The following is a 20,787-nucleotide window of genomic DNA, read 5'->3' as shown; positions in this document are numbered from 1 at the left end:
CAACATAAAAACATTCCAACAAGTTCCATGAAGTATAATCTCCCCTACTCCTTCAGCCTCTAGATAAGACAGGAGACTATGTTCACAAATGAACTTACTTTTCATATAGTCAGTCCTACCCAAGTTCTTTGTCCAACCCTGTAGCTCTCCCTGCCTCCTTGTGTATTGAGACCTTGATTTCTCAGAGGTTCCTGTTGGACTAGCTGTAACATTTGGACTTCCTAAGTCTAGTACGCACCTAGAACTGGAAAAGGACAAATGCCATAAATCAAATTCCCAAGGCCATTTTTCATTCATGGGGTCTAAGGAGAGGGGAAATTGCCCTCCAGTTCTTTCCCAATTACTGTAGTCAGTGAGTGAAAAACTTCTTGGGTCTTTCATCCATGGACACTGTTGGAATAGAGAGACAGGGTCGGTCTGATAGATTTAAAAATATCATAAGTTTCAGCTATTCCCCCATTGGAAAGACACAGCTCCAATTTTTTCTGTTGCAATTCAAGCTATCTCTCCCAGAAGCAGATCCCTGGCATCTCCATACACCAAAGCTCTTTTACACAAAGTAAGAGGTGATGACTGACCTTAATTAAAGTGGTAGCTTGAGTGAGTGGAGAGAAGTCAGATGTGAGAGAAATTGGGAAAGGCAAAATTGGAAAGATTTGGCAACTGAATAGAAATATGGGTTGAGAAAGTAAGAAGACCAGAATGATACTCACGTTAGGGAACTGGGAATCAAGAAGGATGATGATGACTTCAACAGAAATAGGGGCATTTGGAAGAAAGAAGGACTTATTTAAAAAAAATATAATGAATTAATTTTTGAAAATTGTGAGTTAATATCCTCAAGTCTATTAAATTTATTTTTATTTTTTTGCAAGGCAAATGGGGTTAAGTGGCTTGCCCAAGGCCACACAGCTAGGTAGTTATTAAGTGTCTGAGGCCAGATTTGAACTCAGGTACTCCTAACTCCAGGGCTGGCACTCTATCCACTTCGCCACCTAGCCACCCTAGGGCTATTAAATTTAAAATATAAAATAGGCAATTGGTGATCTAAAGTTGGAGGGGGGTGGTTGAAGCTAAAGATATAAATTTGATATTTATCTGCAGGAGAGAGAGTTAACTTTATAGAATCTAATTATAAATATACAACTACATATTTACACACAAACATCCATGTACATAAATACGTATGTGAGTTATATTATGCATACTATATGTGTGTGTGTTAAATAAAGGGAAGGACAAGAACTAAAACTTTCAGGGACTTAGAGAATATGATGTCAATGAGCCAGCCAGCAAAGGAGATTGAGGACATAAGTAGGAAATGAAAAAGAATTGTCATGGAAATTAATGGAGGAGAGGTGGTCAACAACATCCAGTAGACTGATAGAGAAGGAACATCATCACATTTGGCTTTGGGGAGGTAGTTTCAATGGAATGATGATGTCAGAAACCAAATTACTTGAGTTTGAGAAGCGAGAATCAGAAAGTGGTGGTGAAAAATATAGAAATTTAAAAAAACGGAATTTAGCTATGAAAGTCAAGACAAGATGCAATTATGAAGCACTTACTATATGACTCAGCACCTTCTTTGAACTTAGAGTCATAGAAAATTGCAAATAATCCTCATGTGTTCCTAAAAACATTGGTTTGGTACAAATATGAGAAGAAGTATGGCATAAAGAAAGGGGAGTCTTCCTTGCAGTCAGGAATATCAGGTCTCCTGATTGATAACTTAAAGTTCTTAGCCCTGTTGTATTGTATAGTCAAATTAATTGTTTGTATATGTCTCTGTGTCACAGGTATTCTGAAAGGCTAGGAAAACATTCTCAAAGAAAGAAATTTTTATTGTACCTATATTTTCCTACCATACTTTTGGAGAAGTCATTTAAACTATTTGGGGTTACTGTCATCTGAAAAAATAGAATTACACCAGTCTTCCACTCACACAAAGATAATGTCTTAGATTTCTATAACTCTTCAAGCTTTGCAAAATGCCTTCCTCACAGCCACTCAATGAGGTAGGTCATCTATTTTACGGATGAGAAAATTGAGGCTTCAAGAAGAGTCCTCCATGATTTCCCCATGACCAAATGTTTATTGGCATTCTGAGATGGATTTCACACTCATATCTCTAACTTCCATCCCCAATACTCTTTTTTACTATACCTCCTTTCTTCATCCCAGAAGGACATAGAAGATATTAATACATACTTAAATTCAGATTACAACTACACCCTGATTAATTCAAATAATGAATTCTCTGAAGTGGTCATATTGTAATTAATGCTGCCTATTCCCATTGGGCTTTAACTAATTACCACATTTTATGTAATTATGGCTTAAATAGTACTAATTCAAATACATGAAGCCACTTCAGGGATTTGGGGGTCTAAAAAGAATTGAGTTGCAATAAATAATAATAACAATAAATGATAATATGATATCCATTATATACTAAGTAATTTGCTAAGCATTTTATAAATATTATCTTATTTAATCTTCACAGTAAATCTGGGAGGTAGATGCTGTTATCATCCTCATTTTACAATTGAGAAAATTGGGGCAGACAGAGGTTAAATGATTTGCCCTTGTTCACATAGCTAATAAATATCTGGATGAAGAAATGAACTCAAATATTCCTGACTCTAGACCTGGTATTGCAGCCACTACTCTGCCTAGGTACCACCACAAACGAATTCTTAGGCAGACAACAGAGAATGATGCCCTCTTGGTAGAAAGATGGAGGAGTTTTGATAGTGATGCGATTTCTCTATTTGTCAATTTTGTTTGACTTTTTCTTTATTACAAGAGAAAGGGTGGTTAGGTGGTGGAATGGTGGAGCACTGGCCTTAAAGTCAGGAAGACAGGAGTTTGAATCCAAGTTCAGTTGTATGACCTTGGGCAAGTCATTTAACCCTGATTGCCTTACATTTAGGTTTATCTCCAGTCATTCTGATTCATATCTAGCCTCTGGACCCAGAGGGCTCTGGAGTAGAAAGTAAGGTCACTCACTCAAATACAATTCATATGCTTGTCATGACATCACCTCCCTGATGTCACAGTCTTCTTTGAGAATGAAGGACAACCTCATCATTACAAGAAAGGATTCAACTTTTGGCATATAAGGAAATGCTGGCCATTTTAAAGAAGGGCATACATTTGAAAATGTGATCAAATAAAAAAAAGATTGTATATTGACTTGCATATATTTTCTGGCTCTTGTTATTTAAACTTATTTTGGACATATCTTAGAATACTGGTCACTAGATGAAAGAAATTCAAAGAAGAAGCTAAAGTAGAAGCAGCATCAGAAGTGATGCTTGACATCATACAGACAAAACGAAACGACAGTTTTTTACCATCTCTTTCGTGTCTATATGCTAAATTAGTGGCAGGAAGAAAATTTCAAATGTCTTCCTTATAGAAAAATATCTTTCAAGCTTTGTTAAAGAATAATTGAAATTTTAAAAGTATAAACATTTTGGATTTTGGACTTGGTCTCTTTACAAGTTTGTCCTATTTTAAAGAAAAATTTAAACAGTGGAAAGAATACAAGTTGCACTCTTAATACTTATTTTATATGACCATAGGCTAATCATTTAATCTGTAAAATCTGTAAAACGAAGGGTGTAAACTTGGTCCCTGAGAGCTTATTTAGTTCTAGATTTATAATACTAGTAATTTATTGTTGCTTATTTTATCTAACATTCTTCTATAAGGCAACATTTGCTTCATTGAACCTAAGAACTTCAGAATTGTCCCTCCCTTATTTTTTTTCTCTTTTTTAAATAATAAATTCAAATAAAAATTGGTATAGTAGATTTTGATCTTTTCCAAGGTACTCGTAACTCTTTGCTTAATTTCTTCATGTTTTCATTTTCCTCCAAGTTTCACAATGTCAATAAATAGACTTAATCCAAGATAAAAGTAGAAACAAAGTGGGTAAATTGGTCCTCTGTTTATTTTGATAAGGGCAGTGGGTTAATATGCAAACGCCTTTGTTGATGTCAGCATCTAAAGCCAAAGATAAACACTGCCAGGCTGCACTCATGACACATTTGGATTACAGTTTCTTCTAAAAATATTAATCATTCCAGCTTCAAGAAGAATTTTTCTTCCCTATGTTCAAGAAAAAAATTATTTTCATATTTGTGTTCAGGATTCTATTATTCTTTTTACTTTAGTTCAACTGTTATTTCTTTCTAATATATTATAAACTTTTAAAATGACTTCATGTTTTCCTTATTTTAAGGGAAAAGTTAAAATATTTAAATACATGTGTCTTTTCCTTATCTCAGTCTTTTGAAATCATATATCCTGCATTTTAAATTATCCACATTTTAAATGAGTTCTTTACTGTGTAAAAGGATAGATTTATTTGCAGGTGTGAATTGTTAAGAAAACAAAATTTTATGACTATGTCTCTATGGACTTTAAAATTGTGTTTTCTTTTGTTTGGGTCAGATTTACTTTGCCACTGCTTTGCTGTTTTAAGAGTAAAGGAAATCCAATCATTTTCTTTTTAAAAAGATATTAATATCCATATCATTGGATTTTAATACCACTTTGATGATTAGAGCAGGGTCCTTATAATAATACTTGATCCTACATTCACAAAGACTCTTTACCCCCATATCTCAAAGCACTTAACTTGGCTCTCTCTATTTTAACTTGAGGCAGTTAGGTTAGTATGGTAGAAAGAGTACTGGATCTAAAATTCAGAAAGAATCATTTTCTGGAGTTCATATATGACTTCAAATAATCACTAGCCATGTGATCCTGCCCAAGTCACTCAACCCTGATTGCCTCAGTTTCTTCATATGCAAAATGAGTTAAAGAAGGCCATGGCAAACTCTTCTGGTATCTTGACCAAGAAAATCTTAACCAGACACCGGCCTTGGAGTCATGAGTACCTGGGTTCAAATCCGGTCTCAGACACTTAATAATTGCCTAGCTGTGTGGCCTTGGGCAAGCCACTTAATCCCATCTGCTTTGCAAAAACCTAAAAAAAATCTTAACTAGAGTCAAGAAAAGTTGAACACAATTGAACACAACAATTCTACACAGTGGAGTGTAATGAAGATTACTCTTCCCTCTTCCCCTTTAGTCACTGAAGGACACTGGTTCAAAAATATATCTTCAATTAAAATCCAATCAGTAGGTTAACTATTAAAATTAAAACAACTTCAGTCTCCTGAATTCAAGTGAACTTTGAACATGGCTGTGATTCAGGAAAGATAAAACCAGAACCAAGAATTGGTTGTTCATTCTTTCTACTGTTCATAGAAAAGAGAGTTATTTTTTGTTTTGTTTTATATTAAGCTGTGAAATTCCTACTCTCTGAAGGCAACTTAGGACCCTCAACTAAGTCCCTAAATTTGCATATAATTTTTCATGTTTGGGACCATTCTATTTTCAAACCTGGAAGTTGGGTTTATGCTCAGGACAGAATATTGGCTAGATACCATCATTAGTTATTGATTAATGTTTATAAATACATTTCTGGAAGAAAAGATCTGAATTCAGAGATGGAGAAACAGAGAAATTTGTTTTTTCCCTCTCCCCACACCTACACTCATTCTCCTCACAGTGCTTTACCCTGGGTCCTGAAAAATACATGAACAGCTTGGGGGAGGGTTAGCATATCATTTCCTTGGGTCCCAAAGCATGAGGGAAATGGGGCTAACTACCAACTGACCCAGCTGACGAATTTCATTTCACTACAGTCAAACACATCTCACCTAGCACAGACAGATTCTGATTTTATTTAAATCCAGCTCAGAATTAAATCCCTGAAACATCAAGCTGAAAGACAGCCAGTATCGAAATGTAGAGGGAAGCAGGTTATTAACTTGATAAGTCCTATTGAAATGGCATAGAGTGAGGTGACTACTAAGTGACTAGGAGGAGAGGTAAAGATGAATAGTCTTGAAAGGCACCAAGGTACCAAATCACCATCAATTTTAAGCTGTTAAGGGTGGAGAAGACAAGAAGTTTTTTTGTGTTTTTTAACTATTCATATGAATCTGAGTCATTTTGGCTAGTATAATTAGGTCAATTATTTATTTCATAAAGAAACCTTAAGTCAATTATTTGAAGGACTGTAAGATTTGGGACTAATATGGTCAAAATGTTTATCTAGACTAGGGTATTGAACATAGTGTCTTATGGTATATGGGTTATAGTTAAAGTTTTCACATTTGTCAGGATCTAGAAAATTGTGATTTTGTTTTTTATCACCAATTGACTCCTATTTTGTTGCCCTTTCCCCTTCTCTGTCATTCCCCTCCACCATAATAAAGTGCTCTCTTCTTTCCAGTCACTCAAAGAATGCCATTCAAAAACACTCAGTCCCTTTTATTTCTTCTAAAATAACATCAAACTCTGTTCTCAGAAAAGAATCCAGATCTGATGTACTCATTCACAATAAGGCAAATAAAACTGATAAGACAAGAAGTTAGCATTCCCAGTATTATGTGCATTTTTAAAGGAGGCAGTAGAGTTAAATCACCTGCCCAGGGACATCATTATTAAGTATCTGAGATTGGATTTGAATTTAGATCCTCTTAAATCCTAGTCTGGTGACTATGTGTATTTTGGTAAACCTTATATCAAAAGAAAGAATCTATAATTGTGGAATTTAAGAACTCATTTGTTCAGATAGAGGAGATACTTCAGTGTGGATTGGTTAAGTCTTTCCTAAATGTAGAGGGAAGCAAGTTATTAACTTGCTAAGTCCTAAAGCATTGAAATTATGACATATAGTTTAACATCTTTTCCACTTATTCCTAGGCACAGCCCAAGTGCCTAAGTAGATGATGGTCTCTATTTCAGAAGCAGAATTTTAACATTGACCCAGAAAAAGAAAAGAATGATGGAGTATGTCTATCAAGACCTATAGGGGAGCAACTTAGATAACCAAGGTTCTTTTGCTACTGAACTGACTTAAGTAGTTTTCATTATCAACTATATCCTGATCATTGTAGAATACTATCAGGAGGACTCCTTGGATATTGAAAAGGAGGAGAAAAATATTTGAAAATCCATTGGTATTTTTGAGATACAAGATAAAGCAACCCTGGATCAATTAAGTAGTATAAGAGTCAGGAGAACCTGATTTCAAATCTGATCTCAGACACTTGACACTTACTAGCTGTGTATACTTGAATAAGTCACTTAGCCCTTATTGCCTCAAAAAAGGGGGAAAAAACCCTAAGGGGGAAAAAACCTAAGTCTTCATAACCCATTTGCAGTAAAGCACCTATTCAATGGGGCACCCCACTTACTAAAGGATTTAAACAGGGAGGATAAAGGGTGGGTGAGAATCTCATTTCAGTGTTTGGTAGGTGATAGACACAGAAGGGAGTTTTCATTTGGGAAATCACAGGAATACTTAGGGGAGCTGTTATGTGTACAGTGAATAGTATAAGATTTGGAGTTAGAAATACCTCAGGTCAAATACTGCCTCTGCTGTTTAATTTTTTTTATGACCTTTGGCAAGTCACCATGGACAGCTCATCATTAGGGAAGAAGTTCTGAAGCTGAATGAATCGAGTCCCTCAGGGCATAGCTTCTGTAATCCAGGATTCCACTGGGTACCATAACTGGATAGATAGAAAGAAAATGATCAGAGTAGAAAGCTAAATAAAAGAAAAATCCAAGTTCAACCCTAATCACTTAACAAGACATTCTTACTTCCTTACTTTGCTTTGCCCCTTTCTTTTTTCCAGTGTCACACACTTATTACCTCTGTCTGTATGTTAAAGTAACCATATCTCTAACTAGCCAATTGAATATTTGATGGATCATAGATTTAGAGATGGAAAGGACATTAAAGGTCATCAACTCTGAAAACCGTATTTTACCTCTTCCTCTGCAAAGATAGTACTTTGTCTCTGTTATTTTTGCTTATTCTGCTTTAAGGCAACCCCATTTTTAGCTTTGTTCCTCTCACCTTGGAAGCTTTTACTATCCCATCAGTCACCTCTTTCCAGTTTTGCAATTTTTCTTAGCTTATGAATTCCCTTTTATTTATTATCCAAAGAATTTTAGAAATTCTAAAGACTAAGACTTTTGAGACACAGTATTTAAAAATATTTTTCTCCTCCCCCTTCAAATAATTTGCTTGGGGGTATTATGATATTTTCTGTGTCTTTTTCTAAAAAAAGGATTTTCCCCTTATCTTTTTTTTTATTTTTTTAAATTTATTTAAGGCAATGGAGTTAAGTGACTTGCCCAAGGTCACACAGCTAGGCAATTATTAAGTGTCTGAGGTAGGATTTGAACTCAGGTCCTCCAGACTCCAAGTCTGTTGTTCTATCCACTGTGCCACCTAGCTGCCCCTCCCTTTATTATCTTCATTAATTCTCTTCCTTTTTATGTATTCTAGACTTCTCCCCCTTTGATTTATAACTTTTATATTCCTGTTTAATCTGTATATTCCTCAAGAAATTAAAGCAGCTGAGAAAAGTATTTTGGAATTCCCTCTTCCAAATAGTTGCTGTTATTGCCTTGTGAATCTTGACCCTAGACCTATTTTTCTGCTGTGCTTTACTTTTTAAAATACCAATTCCTATAGGTGATAGATGGGGCAGTTAGGTGGTACAGTGGATAGATAGGGTACCAGTTCTGAAATCAAAAGGACCTAAGGTAATCTATTTCATTTCCTGTCCCTTCCTTGATTGTTGTATTGCTTTCATTTCTTATATTTCTGTTGTTTAGGCATTTGCAAAGCAAATTATTTGCTCAGGTTATTTCTACTCTATAGGAAAGCTTTGAGTGTTGCTCTTGGGTTCAGAGGATAGAACACTGGTCTTGGAATCAGGAGGATGGGAATTCAGATCCAGCCCCTGACACTTGATCCCAACGAGCTGTTTGATCTTGAGCAAGTCATTTAACCCTGATTATTGCTTCATATCCAGGATCATCTCCAGAAGTCCTGATTCATATCTGGTCCCTGGATCCCTAAGGCTCTGGAGGAGAAAGTAAGGTTGATAACTTTGCACAGCATCCCCTCCCTCAAATCCAATTAATGTGCCTGTCATAACATCACCATCTTCTTTGAGAATGAAGGACAATAACATCTTTTTTTCGGTAAGATTAGGCTCATATTTGCATAATATATCATGTTGGATTTAAATCTGAGTTTCTTTGCTCTTTGGAACATATTATTCCATTCCCTCCTGTAATTTCTAATAGATACAAAATAGTTTTGTCTTTCAGTTTTTTCCCTTTATATTTAAAGGTCTTTCTCCTGATGTCCTGTAGCATTTGTCATTGGAATTTTAAAAGTTAACTACTGTCTCTCAGGGTTTGCAACTTGGTGTTTTTCTTATATTCTTATTTGGTTTAGAGGCATTCTGTGATTTCTTTCAATTTTCATTTTTGTTTTTGACATTCATAAATACTAGGTATTTCATATGGTATTGTGATGAGGTATATCTTATTTTGTCTCTGTAAACTGGGGTCACTATCATTATGTTTTGCTTGTAAAGAGATTTTTCTTTTAACATTATTGCCTTTTGTTTCTTTTCTTCCAAATTGTCTTTCACTTCTGTGTATTTGCATTCTCTTTTGTTTCATTGCCACCATGGACTGAAAAAGTGAGACATCTTGTATGTCTGTAGGCCCCAAAATACAAATCTATCTGCCCTTTGTTCTATCTATGGTCCTTCCTGAAAAATTTGTTCATTTCCTTCTTGAATTTATGGTTATCCATTTTGATCCAGAGTCTTAAGAAGGCAGAACAAATTCCCATAATTCCAGGCTACTGGTTTTAGAAAGCATTAAACATTTGGGATAGTGAGCAGGACCAACCACAGTTTTGTGGTTCTACTACCTTTAAAATGCTATAGAATTGTCTGTAATTATCATAATACAACTAATGCTTCCTGTGTGGTTCTGAGAATTAAAATGTCTATTTTTTCTGTCCCATAAGGGTACAGTAGAAAGAGCACTGAATTCGCAGTCAGAAGATAGATTAAACTTCTTATGACACTTACTATCCGTGAGATCTTGAGTAAGTCACTTAACCTTTTGGATATGTCATCTAAACCCCAGTTTTCTCACCTGTAAAATAGTGGAGGACAGACTGAATCACCTCTGCTCCCTATTCCCAAACTGGCAGATGGGATAATTACACTAATCACATACTAGACACAGATGGACACTGTCAGTTTGATGCTCTTTTCTAGTCCCCTACCCTTATTTAATCCCAAACTAAGCACTTAATAGGTTTCACTGAAATGATGTCATAACTGCCTCAATCAAGGTCATTTTGTAACAATTACATTTAAGGCCTTCACGTCATTAAGCCTAGAGTCTTTTTTTCACTATGAAGACAAGTATAACATTTCATAATTCATCAATACTCAAATTAACTTACAAGGACTTATCAAGGAAGACACCATCTGGATCCAGAGAAAGAATTGATAAATAGAAGTATGTATAGATTGATTTTCCACATACACACACACACACACACACACACACACACACACACACACACACATATATTTGTATCTAATGGTAGCTATTGGGGCAAAAGGGGAGGGAAGAAAAAAAGAAAGTTACATGATAATTTTATTATATATTTTAAATATTATTTTAAAATTTAATTTATATTTAATTAATTTTAATTTAATTTTTTAATTTATTTAAAATTTAATAAACATTTCCATATCTACTATTGACAATTTGCTATTCATTCCAAATATATAACAAAATTATCATGTTAGTTTCTTTTTTCTTTTTTTTCCTTCTCTCCCTAACCCTAATGTTGGCTACTATTAGACACAAATAGGGGCACACAAATAGGACACACACACACACAAACACACATACATAGGTATAAATCTATATTATATATACATGTAAAATTGCAAAATTATGTATTTAAAAGATAAATACATAATAGGTTTGCAATTTCATATACAAACATCTTTTCTCCCCTATTCTACTATGTTATGGAAATATTTTTTTTTCTTAAATTCAGAATAAAAAATTTTAAAAATTAAGAAACAATGGCCAAGTGTGACAGGTATTAGTGGGAACTTGACAACCTGGAATCTTTGACAATAACTTGTACCCTCTCTAGATTGCCCAAGAAATAGTCTGCTGCTTGGTCCATTATACAAGCACCACATCAGTAGATCTTACATAGATAACTAACTTAGTTAATGTAGTTAAGGTGAAGAATATTTCATCAGGTAGGAGGGTCTGTTGCCCATCTGCCAAATGTGTAATTTCCTTTTCATTGAACAGCTATCAGTGTTGCATGTAGCTATATTGTTATTATCATTATCATCATTATTATTATTATTAGGTGTACCAAACTCCATCAGAAAACAAGTGGCAGGCAGATGGCCTTAGAAATGAGAATGTCCCAGGGTTACATTGTGTGTAACTGCTTTTATTCAGCCTTTGTCTGAAAACACTTCACAGGGTTAAGTAATGCAAAATAAGACAGAGAGAGGGGGAAAGCTGTCTGTAGATGAGGGAGAAGTTAATGACCTCTGAAGTGGTCTGTGAAAAGCTATTACAATTTTATTGAGAAGAGAAAAAATAGCATTCTAACTTAAATAATATAGCCTTGTGATAGCATTGCTATCTGGTCATTGTGGTCCAGATGACACTTTTATTCTAAATTCCTAATTTCCATCAGATTTCTCACCCCCCACTCCCTAAATTAATTGTTTCTAGCTCAACCAACAGACTCAGTTTCAATTGAGTAATGCACTTTGAGAAGCTACATTTTTGAGTTACATGTTTGACAACTGTAAAAAACAAAAAAACTTTATACTAATTCTTATTAATATTTTTAATACTTTGTCTTTTTTTGCTGTTTTTAAATGACAGTTCCTTAAAACTAATTTAGATAATTTTAAATGTATATTATATATTATTATAATAATATATATTATTCATGTATATGTGTACTTTGTATAATTTAGGATTGGAGGGGGCATGCGAAGTAAATAGAAGACTATAACCTAAAATGGAAATTCATGACAATTCCAAATAGACCCTAAATGTGTGTTAATTTTAACGTTTTTGTTTTATAATCCAACTCCAATTAGTCGTCATTCTTTTCTTAAAATAACACTGTTCCAGTATAAGTTCTCAATTAGTTCTTAATAGAGGAGATCACTTTGGACAAAAGCATCTGGGTTCTTTCTAAGTCCTATTTGTAACACTAAACATAGTAGCCACTCACATTTACAAAGTATTACTTTAACATATATAAAATGCTTTCCTCATAACATTTGTGAAATTAGTGTTGTAGTTTCTTTTTCCTAATGATAAAATTCAGAACAAGACAGTGATTTGCCTAGGATCATACAACTGGTCCATTTCTAAGTCCCTATGTGTTGCAAAAATGGTTGGATTTCAAAACTAATGCTTTTTACACTATACTAAGCTCTGTATGAATTGGTAGTCAAAGACTTGAGAAGGGTTGTCTATGTTTATTGACCTTTGCTAGCAAAAAAATGCTTTAACTTTTTTGTTGTATTTATTTTTGTTTATCTATGACAAAGATATCAGTAGTATCTTTGGGTCAAAGGACATGAAAATTTTAATTCCAAATTGTTTTCCATAATGATTGAACTAATTCCTAGGTTTATCTATAGTATATTAGCATGGTGGTCCTTTCCACAATCCCTCCACCATGGATGATTCCTCATTTTATGTAATCTTTGTCAATTTTTTAAGTGTAAATTAAAACCACAGAATCTTATTTTTCTTGTTATTCATGATATAAATAATCTTTCATTTCATCTATATAGCTTGCTACTCTTTTATGTTCTTGGTCTTTATTATAAAATTCATATATATGTGAACATATACTTATATGAGTTTATATGTATATTGGGGGCATGCATGTGTACACACACACACACACACACACACACACACACACACACACATATATATATATATATATATATATATATATATATATATATATATTATATATCTTGCATACCTGACCCTTAACAAAAATTTTTGATGCGAAGATTACCATGACTATTGAGTAGAAAAAATCTAATTAGACATTAGGAAAACTAAATCCCTTAATTTCTTAACAACATGGGATAACCAATTTGAAGATAAAAAAAGACTTGCTTCTGTGTTGTGCAGTCATGTTTTAGTCATGTCTAACTTTTCATGATCCCATTTGGTTTTCTTGGCAAAGATACAGGAGCCACATGCCATTTCCTTCTCCTGTTCATTTTGGAGGTGAGGAACTGAGACAAGTATGGTTGAATGACTTTTCCTGATCTAATAAGAGTCTGGGACCAGATTTGAACTCATGAAATTGTCTTCCCTTCAATCTATTTACTGTGCCACCTAATTACCACCTACTTTCCCCCTCCCCTTTGATTCTGTAGTACTCTATATTTCTGGCTTATACAATGCCTTCCAAACTCCTTGGTTTATTATTTTCAAAGGAAATTTTCCTTTGAAAATAATTTCCCAAATGAAGACTAATACCCCATCTGAAGAAAAGCAATTCTATAGGTCACTGAAGATTGCATTTGAGAACTGGACGTGTATTTCATTCCAAGATGGCTACAAAGAAAACATGATGGCAATACACACAACACCAACAAACTTTGGTATAGAAGAACTGGGTTTCAGTCCTGGTCTCAAAGTCAGAAAAGCCCTCTGTTGCTCAATTTCATCTGCAAAAATAATAACAATAATAATAATAATGAAAAATTGCTGATCCCATCTCTTATAAAATCTCTTATAGTTTTAAAATTCCAGCATCTTTGAATCTAAGTTCTCAATTGTGTATTTGTAAATGTTTATATATATTAAAGATTTGGAAAAAAGAAAATAGGCCAAACTTAAATCTATCAATCAATAAATAGTCATTTAGGAGCAGTTAGGTGGTGCAATAGAAAAAGCACTGGTCCTGGAGTATGGAGAACCTGAGTTCAAATCCATCCTCAAACACTTTAATAATTACCTAGTTGTGTGGCCTTGGGCCAGTCACTTAACTCCATTTCCTTGCCAAAAAAATAATAAATAGTTATTTATTGAGCACCTATTATATGCTATGCAGATGCTATACCAGGCACTGGAGATTCAAAGATGAAAATGAAACAGCTGGTCCTAAAGTAGCTAGCACTGAATAAAAGGGAAAAAAATTGTGAAAAAGTTCAAAAAAAGTTTTAGAAGAATTCACCCATCCAACTGAACTTCAGATTTTTAACAACTCAATGTCACAGAGGTGCCTGCGAACTTAAATTAACATTATTGCTTATGATACTTAACAATAGGTAATAGTATAAGTAATATCATCTAATAAATCTGCAACTTCATATGGCACCTTAGAATATAAAAAACCTTTCTGCCTTATTTCTAAGCTTTAAAAAGACTCATCTAGGAATGCACAGGTCCTCACCCATCTTCTAACACTGCTAAGCTCATTCTTTTTCTAAGGCTTTTCTCTATTCTCTTGTGGTCTCAAAACCTTCTACAATGGATTTAATTTAAAATTTTTTTTATGTGACTAGTTGATATATACTATAATCTGTTTTTTTAAAAAAAATCTGTTATTTCATCAGAGAACAATCTCCCTCCCTTATCCAATGAAGTCCACCTATTAATGGATAGAATGAAAATTTCTTAAGGGCCGGAACTGTTTTCCCAGCACTGTATTTATATGTTTGTCCATGTATTGATATTATAGATCTTTCATGCAAAAATTACAATAGCCAACAAATCTAATAACCAAACTTTTGGGAACTGGATTCTCTTAATTTAATGAGTTCTACTGTGTGTAGTTCATTACCATGTCCATACTCAAACTAACCCATCTATATGGTTTCATTTTCCTTCCATGTTAGGAATTGCCAGACATTATTCTTTGAGGCTTTTTGACCTTCAAGAAGCCAAGATTTCCTCTATGTTATTTTAAAAATTGTACCCTATTGAATTAGAATATGTGCATTTTATATGGATATAATCTTTACAGTATCCAAGAATACCATTTTCTATTGATTAAATACTGTTCATGATCATTTTCATTAAAAAAGTTGGGGGACTGATCCCATAGTCAAAATTTAATTTTCTATGTTGACAGTGTATCTGAGAGAAATTCAACTTCTAATGTTTTACCTTAACTTGATACAAATTCCAGGTCAGTCTATACCTCTTAAGTTTCCTAACTCTCCCAAGGTGTCATCTTTGTAGGGCTGGTAAGTATGGGGTAGAAATGTTTTGATCTTTTTAAGAATGAGAAAATTGTTTTGTGATTTGATTGTTTCTTCTAACATCAACAAAGCTTATTTTAGATAATGCATGTGATATTACTCTATATCTTGTCATCATATTCATAACTTAGTCACTATCATGTATAAACTTATTTAAACTTCAGTTAACTCATCTATAAAAAAGAAGCTTGAACCAGATGATCGCCCTGCTCTTCCAACACTAAACACTATCGTTCAATTCATTATCCTGGTTGTTGTCATGTATGTTTAGAGTAAATTTTGGATTTGGAAAATATACTACAGGAATAGCCCTCTGGTCAAAGCTCCTAGGGTTCAAATGTAAAGAAGGATGCCTTTTTAATCCCCTATGAGATTTATTTAGCTATAAGTTTTTATTTCAATTAGGTTCATATCCTCTTCTTTCCCACTTAACAGAGCACTAACATTCAAGAGTATTTCTTCTATGAGCAAATGTTAAGTATAGTGTCTCAGAAATGGATGTGTTTAGGAGATGAGACAGTAGAGCAAAAAGTATCTTTAGTTATTGTTAGTTGAAGATGAACTATCAGAACATCTATCATGGAAAAATAACCCAACTGTATTAAGTCATGAGAGAGACACAGTCTGGTGTCAATAGTATAACTATCTTTGGAACAAATGCCTAGAATGTCAGATTATTCATTGGAAGAGGCAGAAATAATGAGCCAATGACAGATCTGTGAAGTAATGGAGGGGGGGAGGGGAGACAGTTGATGGGGTTGAAGCCTTTGAGTGTTAACACATGGTCCCCTATCAATGTTCTGTATATGAAATTCAGCTGCTGAAGTGTCAGAAGATTTAGAGTTGTTCACATACACTTCATTAAAATACCAGCAAAAATCCAAGTCTGAAATCCCACAGTTTGTGTTAGTTGATAAAACTCAATTGCTTCTATTTACTGTTAGTACTGTTTTAAAATAATATTTTGTTGTAATAAAGGTTCTAACATGACAACTGAGAGTTGGCCTGTATGGGATCACACAAGGAAAGATCTCACCACTAGGCTAAACTCATTTCCCTGAAACTCTAAGCATCCAATTGGGGAAAGTTTAGGGGAGGGTGACCACACTCCAACTAGGTTTCGGGATACAAGCATATCATCCAAAAACTGAATATTTTCCAGTACTTTTAAGAAGGAAATCAGAGATGAAGGAGAGTTGGAAAAATTGTGGTGATAGAAAAATCAAAAGATCTGGACATAAATAAATATATTTTAAAATGTGAATCAATCATTAAGTTAAAATAAACTAGGCATAGCTATATTTTTCATTGCCTTTCCTCTCATTATATGCCCTGTATATATCTTCCTTATTATCATCTACTTCCTTACCTTTTATAAAGGTTCTGTGATATTTCAACAATTGATAAAGGATTATATTCTCTTAGTTTTATCCTTTTGCACTTTTTTAGGAGGTTATCATCTTGATTTCTATTTCAGAAATTGTATATAAACCTAGTGATTTATACCATAGTTTGATTATGAGGGAGGAAAAGAGGTGCCAGAATTAACAGTGTTAACATAACGGAAGATGAGCAGTTGTAGAGTAGATAAGGATGGAATTTTGAAGTTGCAGGACCTTATTTTGAATCCTGGTTCTTTTACTCATTAAGCTAGTGATCTGGGGTCAATCAATTATCTCTGAGGGTAAATGAGGGAGACTTGTCCACATAATATTTACAATTCATTTTAGCTCTTGAAGTCCCCAAGATTTATAATGCTAGCCAACATTCATAGAATCCTAGGATTTCAGAATGGAAATTACCTTTTGAGATCTAGTCAGATGCCCTCATTTTATGTGTTATGAAACCAAGGTCTAAAGAGGGGAAATGAGTTTCCCAAAGTCCCATAGTTACTTAGTATGGAGTTAGACTTGGGATCAGGATATGTGGTCTTATTTCTTAAATATCCCACAGCTGCCTAAATTGTTAGCCATTTACTAGGACTGAGAGGTGTTGAGTTTCCTCATCTTAACTTGTTCAACAGTAGAAAACTCTTACTCAAACCTGGAATCTAACGATAAACTTTACTAATGAGTTGAGAACATAGCTGTCTTTGCTCTTACCTACCCACTAATATTTCTTGTCCTAAGGAATGGCAAAGTCAAGGTTGCTGGGAAAGATGCAGAAGGTTGAAAACTAAACAATTTGACAACCAAACTTCCATCATCTTTTAAAGGAATCATTTAAAATTGGAGAATTGCTTCTTTAACAAAATATTATAATCAGTTCCCACTGCCCTTCCCCCCCACACCCCAGGAATAAGAATAGTACATCAATGAAAATAATTTCTCAAATGTTAAGAATGCAGAACAGAATCCTTATAAAATTCAAAGAAATAAAGAGAGGATGAGGCAGCAAGGTGTAATAAATAGAGACATAGCCTAGGAATGAGAAAGTTCTGGTTTCAAGGTCCATCTATGAGATATTTTTACTGTGATCTTAGGCAAGTCACTTAACCTCCCACTCCTTTCAACCAGCTTCAAACACATCCCTCCCATTATACAATATCAGTGAGAGACAGAGAGAGAGAGAGAGAGAGAGACAGAGAGACAGAGAGACAGAGAGACAGAGAGAGACAGAGACAGAGAGAGACAGAGACAGAGAGAGACAGAGACAGACACAGAGACAGAGACAGAGAGCTTTAGATAAAGATGTCTTTCCTACTCTTATTCATTTCATTACCAGGTAAAAAAGTGGTAACCTTCCATCTCAATGACTTTCTCTAGCCCTCTAAGTTACAATAAAGGTGTCAATAGAAGGAATTTGTTCAACAGAGAGCAAGACTTAGTTTTTTCTCTTCTTCCTTCTCAAGAAAAAAGGAGAGGGTTTTCAATCTCTATCATGATGAAATGAGTCGATGATGACCCTGATTAAATGTTGGGGTGAGAGAACCAATACCTGCCAGGTTTCTTTTCCCCCTCCACCCCCAACATGGGTGAGGCTTTCCTTAAACAGATAAAGCTGACACTTGACCATCCTACAACTGGGGCAAGATTCAAACTGTACTTCCCTTAATATAGCTTCCTGGAGGAGTTTGGCTATATTGATGTCTTCCTGGTCGCCTAAGGGCATCAAAAGATCATCTACAATGTTCCCTTGTGATTGGTGATTGTCCCAAGATGACTACAGACACCATGCTCTGAAAACCAGATATATTTCTATATGAAGAAAAGGGCCCAGAAGTGCTCCCATATCCTTGTGAAGTTTCATTCTCTATGTTAAGGCTTATTAAAACTCCTTTTGTTAACTGTTCAGTGGCCTATGAATATCTCATTTGTTCTTTGAAATGGAAATGACAGGAAACTGGCTGGGGCTGACCTGCCCAACAGTTAACAGTTGGTAAACCTCAAAAGCATCAACCAGGCATGATAAAGACCCTGAGTCACACTTTCATCCTTTGCTTTTAGGAACAAGACTATTGTGTATAGATGAAGTGAAAGAATTTATGTTGGGGGCAACTAGGTGGCGCAGTGGATAGAACACCAGTCATGGACTCAGGAGTACCTGAGTTCAAATCCGGCCTCAGAGACTTAGTAATTACCTAGCTGTGTGGCCTCGGGCAAGCCACTTAACCCCATTGCCTTGCAAAAAAAAGAAAAAAAATAATTTGTACAAGTTGCTTTGTAGATCTAAAGATGTGATTGGGTATGTGCCAGCCATTATTATTATCATATCTCTTTTGCCTGTTAAAGGTGTTCAGATGGCAAGTTGCTATCCTGCTATTATTTGCTTAAATTACATGTTCTATTGTCTATTGAAAAGGTGAATAAAATAACTGCTGAACACATCCTTATTCAACTCCAGTAACAAATGGGACAACAAAGGGATTGTTTTCTCACATTATTTTGTTCTCCTTACTTTTCCCGTTCAGTCGTTTTTGGTCGTCTTCAACTCTGTTACTCCACTTTGGGGTAATCTCAGCAAGGATACTGGAGTGGTTTACCATTTCCTTTTCTAACTCATTTAATAGATGAGGAACAAAAGCAAAGAGGGTTAATACAAATCACACAGGCTCACAAAGCTGCTAAGTGTTTGAGGCCTAATTTGAACTCATGAAAAGGTTTCCTAATTCCAAGTCCAATGCTTTATCTAGTTGGCTAGTTCATTTTACAGCAGAGGAAATGGAGGTAAATGGTGTTGAGGGAAAAGGGCAGGGTTAGATAGCAAGTACGTATTTGATGTTTCAAAACTGCTGATGCAGAACTCTATTCCCTGCACCACCTAGCTACTCTTTACCTTGGTCTATATATTTTGAAAATGTTTTATTTCATTTAACTTGCACTTTTAGCAATGAAGTACTTTGGTAGTCAATAATAAGGCATCTTACCCCTCACTCCATTTTCCGCTTTTGCAGAGAAACTAGAGTTTCAGTCATTACCCTTGATGAAACCCTTTTTATTATACAAACTTCCTGTTTATCATATATGACTCATTTTTATTGTGTTGCACACCTTGGGACCATATGGATGAACAGAAATTGTCCACATCCTCCTCCTCTTCTTTTAATTCTCTCTGGCCTCCAATTTCTTCACTATTCTTTCAATCAATATTAAATTGGTCATTTTATTCTTCTAACTGTTTAAACTCCTTTCATAATTTTAGTCTTTTTTGACTTTTGGTTCCAACTCTTAGTTATAGGGGTATAAAATTTCTGATATGTTTTGCTCTCTGGATTTCTTTACATGATTATTTTTATCACCCCTCATTGGGCAACATGCTGTTGAAATGCTCTATTGTATACCCCATTTCTCTTAGTGAATTTGACTCCTATCTTTATGGCTATTACTTTTTTTTTAGTTTTTTTGCAAGGCAATGGGGTTAAGTGGCTTGCCCGAGGCTAAACAGCTAGGTAATTAAGTGTCTGAGACCGGATTTGAACCCAGGTACTCCTGACTCCAGGGTTGGTGCTTTATCCACTGCGCCACTTAGCCACCCAATATGGTTCTTACTTAATAGTTCTGCCTTTCTCCTCTTATAATCCTTTCTATAGCAAAGCTATCATATATTCTGTTGATTTGGCTTCTGAAATGTTTAATATTTTATGTCAGATAATATGAGTTTGGTTCAATTTTGCTTTGTTATTTAGCAGATATTAGGTTTCCTATTTCTTTGGCATCATGGCTCTGCCAGATGGACTCATGCCATCATGCCATATAAGGACTTTTTTTCAGAATTCCATACTTGGAACATTTTATTTTCAGATTCACTGGAGCAATCATTAATGTTTTTGAAATTTGGTTTGTTATTAATTTCTAAAATTTGCATTAATTGAAGATTTTCAATGACATCATGGTATTTTTCCCCTATTCAAATTGGAGTGTCATATTTTGTCTTTGTCTCATCCAGCTATCGGGATAACATTGTTTATTAGACAGTGACATGTTGCCATATGACTTAGAACTGAAAGATAGAGGAAGGAAGGAAGAATGGAGAGTGAGGGGAAGGAAGGAAGGAAGGAAGGAAGGAAGGAAGGAAGGAAGGAAGGAAGGAAGGAAGGAAGGAAGGAAGGAAGGAAGAAGGGGAG

The 20,787-nt window shown here is 34.7% G+C and overlaps 1 long non-coding RNA gene across 2 annotated transcripts in view; it reads right to left on the bottom strand.

The window, feature by feature from the left end:
• Positions 1-20,787, bottom strand: part of LOC141516068 (uncharacterized) — a 77,321-nt gene that overhangs the window by 17,995 nt on the left and 38,539 nt on the right. The window contains exons 2-3 of one of the 2 annotated variants that reach the window (XR_012476602.1): positions 7,449-7,604; positions 4,037-4,119 (exon numbers count right to left, since the gene is read on the bottom strand). This is a non-coding gene — a long non-coding RNA (uncharacterized LOC141516068). Of the gene's footprint in view, positions 1-4,036; positions 4,120-7,448; positions 7,605-20,787 lie in introns of those variants that run through there. The other variant, XR_012476601.1, reaches the window with a different exon arrangement.

This window comes from Macrotis lagotis, chromosome 3, assembly GCF_037893015.1.
Source record: "Macrotis lagotis isolate mMagLag1 chromosome 3, bilby.v1.9.chrom.fasta, whole genome shotgun sequence".
Classification (NCBI taxonomy): Eukaryota; Metazoa; Chordata; class Mammalia; order Peramelemorphia; family Peramelidae; genus Macrotis; species Macrotis lagotis.
This window is presented reverse-complemented; position numbering and strand designations above follow the sequence as displayed.